This window comes from Apteryx mantelli, chromosome 5 (genome assembly GCF_036417845.1).
Source record: "Apteryx mantelli isolate bAptMan1 chromosome 5, bAptMan1.hap1, whole genome shotgun sequence".
Taxonomy (NCBI): Eukaryota; Metazoa; Chordata; class Aves; order Apterygiformes; family Apterygidae; genus Apteryx; species Apteryx mantelli.
In genome coordinates, this window is record NC_089982.1 from 44812425 (window position 1) to 44819524 (window position 7100).

Genomic DNA, 7100 nt, shown 5'->3' on the forward strand with positions numbered 1-7100 from the left:
AAAAAGGAACTGTTTTCTAGGCTTTTTTTTGTTTCTTATCACCTTAGCACACCAATGGAGAAGAAGTAGTGCAATCAGTGACAATGGAACAAGAACCAGTGTAATTCAAGTTTATTGCTCCTGGGGCTGTTTTATTCCTTTCTCTACACACAGTCACTGGGGAAATTGAGAAATGGTTAAATGTTTTTTAGCTGAAGGGATCGCTGTGTTTTCTAACACCTGCGTGTGCAAAATCAATATTTTTCCTCTTTGAGTTATACTCTAGTTCTATAAATTATTTTATGTTCAACTCGCCAGTCCTTTTTCTGTCTATTCCTGTGTGAAAGCTCTGCTGTGAGGTACCCATTTGGTACCTGGTGTCTCTCTTGTTTATGATCAGTATTCAGTGAGTGGTTTACTGCCATTTGGAATAGGATAGAAGAATTTTGCTTTCTTTGTATTTTCTGGTGAACACTTGAAAAGAATTTCTCTCATGTCTTTGGAAATTAAAATATTTCCGTCTCTAGTTTGAGCCTGACACATTTTTGAAGCACAGTGAATAGCAGTGTAATAACTGAGCTTTTGTCTTGATTGTTTTGTCCTATACATTAACTTAGAAAAAAAATGGAAGATTTTGGAGCAGTTTTTAGGGAGATCTAGCAACATGAACTCTACATATAGGTCAAGGGATTCAATGAAGTTTGATATCTTTCATCTCTTTGCTTAGCTTTTCAGATTCAGTGTTTTGGAGATTTCTTAATTTACAAATACATCTGAGGTTGATGAGGTCTCAGCTTTTGTCTAAGGCAGGATCCTCTTCTGCACATCTGGGATTGATTTCCTAGTGCTCAGGAGGCTGTTTACTGTCCTTGAATGCTGTGCAAATGCTGAAATCTAGGCCCCCCTACAAGGGACAGAAAAGAAACCTGAGTCTAGTCAAAGTTACGTCACAAATTGTCAGTGATAAAAAGGTATCTTTCATTTAACAGACTTAACACTACAAGTTTTCTGAGACTCAGAAAACCGTAGGTTTTGCTGTCTGAATAAAACACTCTTGTGGTACAGTGCCAGAGTTTAGTGTTCTTTCACGTAGCATTATCAGAAACTGAAAGTCAATCAAATCTACAGCAGCAAAACTTTCTAGCACAGCCATGATGCTGCTGGAGAAAGCTTTGTATTCAGCAGCACCAGCAAATGCCTCTCAATACTTAGAGCCTGAATACCCTCTGTGATTTGTATTCATACCACCTTTTGTACAAGAGGAAAGGGATGGAGTTTCATAATGTTTTAAATTCTAGTCTTTTGATGTGGTGCTGTTTAAGCTAGACTGTACATGACAAAATGAGTAAGCATTAAAGTGGTCTCCCCATTTCACTTTACCAAGAAGTGCAAAGCACCAGTTCTCCTTATAAACTTTAAAAAGGGATGATTTTTCTGTTCTGTTGAGGGAAAGAAGAACAAGCTTCAAGAGGACAGAACTGTTGCTCATTTTTCTGGATATCCTGTTTATTGCTTTCTAGCTGGAAGGGCATGGTTTTCTTGCATGGCCAGCTTAGAAGGGAAGATTCCCAGAAAGTAAGATGACCTGGTGGAATTTTCCTCTTATTCTGAAAAAGAAATATTATGGGACCATATTTTAATTCATTGCTTGCTTTATGAATGTATAATGTTCATTTCAGTATGCAGTACCAATATCTCTAGCAGTCCTCTTACAAAGTACTTTGGCTACTAATTGTTTATGTGGTAGTGTAATATGCAGCCAAATAGAGAGGTTCATTTCTGCTCTCCCATCCTACAGCACAGATTAGCACTGTGCTGCTGCCATGTGCAAATCTGAGTCCTAACTGTAGGGACTTGTGTGGGCAGCTCTGTCATTTCAGGGCTTAAGAGACCTCCTTTCCCTTCTATATCAGCTTTCCTGATACAAAATTCCATGCTGTAAATTAGATGTTCCTACAGAGAATATATACATAACAAAAGCTCTTTCTCTTTGGTAAGAAAGAAAATGGATAAAGGGTTACTATGGAAAAATATAAAAGAAATCCTGAGATCGGGTGGAAAGTGTTAGAAGTAGTTCTTTGCAACAAGACAGACAAAGTTACATTGTGTAGCAGACTGGAGAAACTAAGCCAATTAAGAAAAGGGTTGAGTTTAGAAAAGATCTCAGAGAAGCTGTAGGTAAAGAGAATCAATCGTCATCCAACACAGCTACCAAGAGAAAACTTCAGCAAAGAATCACTTCTACTAAATAACCACTTGGGATTTGGTCACATGTCTTGATCTATGAACGAGCACATAAACAGAAGATCTGTCAGCTCAAGGAAACTTCAACATCTCTTTTCAGCAAGCAGAATAATAAAACATGCAACAAGTGACTCAACTGCAATGACAGCTTAAATAGAAAATAATACCATCAGGAATAAGGCAGAAAGAAAGACCAGAGGGGGAATGCAGTCTTTAGAAAAGGCTTCTCTTCAAAAACAGTTATTTAATCTGTGAATTATATTCATAAATTAGTAGGGCCTTTTTATCTCCATGGATCACAAGGAAAAATAGTAGTCACTTATTTATTTCACACACACTCTTTCCTCCCAATCATCTCTGTACTGTAAACTTTATCTAAATACTTGCTTGAAGTGAAGGTAAATTATTCCTGGAAAAATTCAAGATTTCAGGAAAAGCATGTCTGACTCTGCTAATATCACGGGGAAAGAAAGGGACCTGCTTTTGAAATGCCTGATAAAACCTGATAATTTAAAAATATAATTTACAAGCAAAAGAATGGGCAAAGGAAATCTAATTTGATGAGAAAGCTATTAGTTGGGGTATCCTGAATCTGGATTCTTCATATGTGGTAGAGCTATACCTGAAGATACAGACAACAAATAACTTTCCCTGCCCTTGCTCTGAGGAGTAATGCAGTTGGTATAAAACTGAGATAAATGACACTGTCCTTATGCTAGAGACAAAGTCCCTGCTAGGGTGGTTGTAGGTACTGGGATTATGGGAATCAAGTCAAAGAGCGCAAGGGACACCCATGCCAGGTTTTGACCAGAGAAAGTGAAATGCTATTCTTGGCTGGCCTATCATGGAACCATTCCCAGCAAGACTGCAGCTTTAGTCCACAGTGTTCATGAGTCATCACTTAAAGGCTAATAAGTCTATATTACTTGACTTGAGTTCTGAGTATTGAGTGTCCAGAAGCATCTGATATTTAAGTGAAGGCTTAAATGAAACAGCCAGGCATCTACAGTTTCAACCCCAACTTTGTCGCTGAACACTGACACATACTCTCAATTTCCTGTGTTTGCCCAGATAGTGGCTACGGTGCCATTTCCTCTTGTTCCCTTCTGGCTCCAAAATCTCAGGTGCAGTTTGTGTTTGCTTCAGTTTCTATAATCCTGGCTATCTACTGTTTCCTATTGAGCAGGGTGGACCCATTATATCTGCATGTTTTGGAAGGATTGTGAACTTTGAAGAATAAGGAATATGTGGTAATTTTAAATCCATACAAAATTGCTTGTTTCTCTGAAAACTCCATAGTTTACTGAAGATGTTTGTTTTGTTTTATTATGGAAATCTTTTTATAAATTTAACCAGCAAAATAGGAAAAGAATCACTACTTTTTTTTTTTTTTTTTTTAAGGAACTGAGTTTCATTACTTTACTATGAGCTCAGTTTTTAGGTTAGGAAGGTACTACCATATTTTTCTGAAAATAATTTGGACACTAGGAACTTGAATGTAAATTTAAGAAATCCAGTTCACAGGTTGCACAATACAGACAGTGCATCTGCTCACTTTCAACACTCTGATGAAGCAGACCCTGTACTGCTTCACAAAGTTGCCTATGGCTAACTGATAGTGCTTATAAAGCTTCCTATCAGCTGGATGGTTTATGCTGTCAGTATTTAGCTCTTTGTCATAGCTGTTTTTTAAAATCTCTCTTGTTAATATGATGACTCCTTTATTTTCAATAAATCCAATACAATGTTCATAAATTGATTGGTGAAAAACTGCATCCATGTTACTGCTGTAGATACACTGCATTGGATGCTAGTATTCTACTCTATGTTTTTGGAACCTTTCCCAAGAATCATTTAATTATGTTTTCTCTTTCCCTGATTATCTTCACCCCTATCCTACTCATTTTTTCTGCTGCTTCATCTGTTTATGTAAACTAGATAACGAAGCAGCATAATCCTTGGGCTGGCAAGAGTGTTACATGTTGTTAAGGGAGCTCTTGTTTTGTAAATGTTGAACCTGGGTCATGAAAAGCGTTCTAATTAAAAACTGTGCTGTTAGACGTTAACAGTTGAAACTTGCCAGATCTTGGCATCAAAAAGCAGGGAAATAAGGATTAAAAAGGAGCCACCTGCTTGTAAATTCACCTGAAAAGCACCTGAAAGTAGGTGGTTTCTCAAATAGGAGTGCAGGTAACTTCATCAAGTAACAAAGGCAATTAACTTAAGGTGCTTTTACACATGTGCATTATAACTTGCAGCAATTGACCTATTTTCCTTCTCAAATCAAACCTGGTTTGATACTGTCCTCTGGAAAAATTAAAATCTTACTCTGCAGACAGGAATTGGTGGAAAAAATAGGGCCCCATAATGCAGTATGAATATAAACCCCTTCTCATGAACAACATTATCAGATGCATCTGTTCATCCTGGGCTATTCATATTTAGCAGCACTATGCTCACTTGGTCCATCTGGTCTTGAGATGCCCACTGAAGGAAGAGTATACAGAACAAGTAGGATCTGCACTACCATTAAATGTGCAACCAGAGAATAGCAGCACTTCAGAATGAAGATACCTTAGCAGTTTTCTTAAACATGTACCTTAATTTGAGATAATTTGCCCCATAAAAATGAGCTATAAAAATAACTTATGACCTATAAAGTAACTTAAAAGGAATCAAAATATATTGTTTTCACTTTTCTTTTAAGTTGTTACAGCTTAAATACATAGAATTATTTTTTCTTAGCTGCTATGCTTTCCAATACCTCTTCAGATCAGAGTTTCAGGTGAGTTTTCCTTTTATACTATGTGGAACCAAACTATGTAAGGACAGAATTCTGTATCTGTGATTTTGGTGGGATTGGACAGATTCAAGAAAAAGCAAATGTTGAGCCTGTAAATTAAAAACTTGTAAGACAAAAAATAAAATGGTTTCTTAGAAATAATGTCAAGCAATTTCTGATGTAATTTTAATTTCTTAAAGCACTCCATTGCATCTACATGCTGTGTAAGTTTCCGCTAAGTAATTAGATGGTGTAAATACCTGGCAATTATCCATAGCATCTCTATGTATCCAAGTGCTTTACAAAGGATGGTAGCTATCATTATCCCAATGGGGATAAGGTACAGAGAATGAGGGAACTTGTCCAAAGTTACTCAGAAAGGAGCAGGAAATTCATGTCATCTGAATGCTTTTACAATGGTCTGTCCACTTGGCAACACCATTAAGATTTTTCCCCTTTTGAACATAACCAACATACTATTCCCATGTAGTTATTCATTCCATTCATATTCAACTGCAGTTATAAAGGGAAAATAAGATATTGCACGTATATTCTGCATGTCAGTGCACACTTTGGCTTAAGCTGGTTGAACACATGGAAACTAATCTAAGATTGGAAAAAATGGGACCTAAACAAAAGCTTGAATTCAGTCAATAGCAACCTGACGCATAGCAGACTCTGGGATCTTTTTACTCCAGTTCACCTTGGTACACATCTAGGGAATTTCAAAACATTTTCTGAATACTGCACTTGGAAAATAGCCCAAGTCCTAAACTGCCAGGATGCAACTATGCTAATAGTTACCTTTCTGAGACACAGTACTAGAGGATCTCCTCAGCAAATTCTCCCCAGGGTCAGCATTGGTACAGTCTCTTATAGTCATCCTGGCTGCCTTAAATGAAATGTTTGGCTCAGACTTGCCACCAGCCAAAGAGATTACTGATGGATGGATTTATGTATGATGTGGCCTGCAACAAACACAGAGAATAAGGTAACAGTATACTCAGGCATCAAGTTAATACAACATAAACTAAATGGTGGTAATTGTCAGAAAATAAATAGGCCAGAATCATTGGCCTTGATTATTGAAAAAATGTTTAATTTTGTCCTAATGCAAAGTGCTTTATCTGAAGATGCATATATGCATTGCTGTCATGCTGTTGTCATTGCTACGTTGTATTTATATTGTCAAAACATACAATTACAGATCAAGATGAGATTGTGCTAGGTGATATACCAAAAGAAAATGCCTTATCTAAATGCAAATATTAGAGAAAAGGCAAATGCTGGGTACATGTAGATGGGGGAGAACAGAGATGACAAGGGACAAGCAAGGCAGAATTGGTGCAAGGAAGGGGTATGACGCTAGAGTCCTCACTGAGCTGCAGTGAGGTTGAGCTGAGGCTCAGCAGAGTCAGGGCACAATCTAGTTTGGAAGGAGAGGAGCCTTGAGCATAGACATAGCTCTGGGAATCAGAGGGGAATCAGGGGGGTTGGACTAGATGATCTCCAGAGGTCCCTTCCAACCTCAGTGATTTTGTGATCCACATGGGTAATACTGGATTTTTGCTGTGAAAGAAATTTCTCGGAGATAAATTGCTTAGGTAGCTGAGAAAAGAGCCAAGGATAGAACAAGGATAATCATTCCAGAACAGCAAGAGGTGAAAAATTTTGAAAGGCCTGTTGGGGGAATGATTAGAGCCACATGAAAGTAAATGAACATAGAAGTCCAAAGGAAAAAAAAAAACCAAGCAGGTTGTGTGGTCAAGGAAAATAAAGATCATCAGCAATTTCTGCATAGAAATTACCATCAATTTTCCAGCATATTGGAAAATTAATTTAAATTTCTATGTCTGATGAATTTGACCTGTACTGAACTGCAAAAGTGTGGGTTAAATACTTCATGTGAAAAAGGTATGAAAAAAAATTGGATACTCAGTAATCCATCTTTAAGAATCAAGATTGTTCTCTTTGTTAAAGAGTTTGTGATAAAGTATTTCCTTTCTTATGTATTTCTAAAGTGCTTTTTGCTGTGTTCTTTTGTGTTTGTCTTAAAAGTGTTTGTGGGATGCCTGAAATGTTTATAGTTTAACTG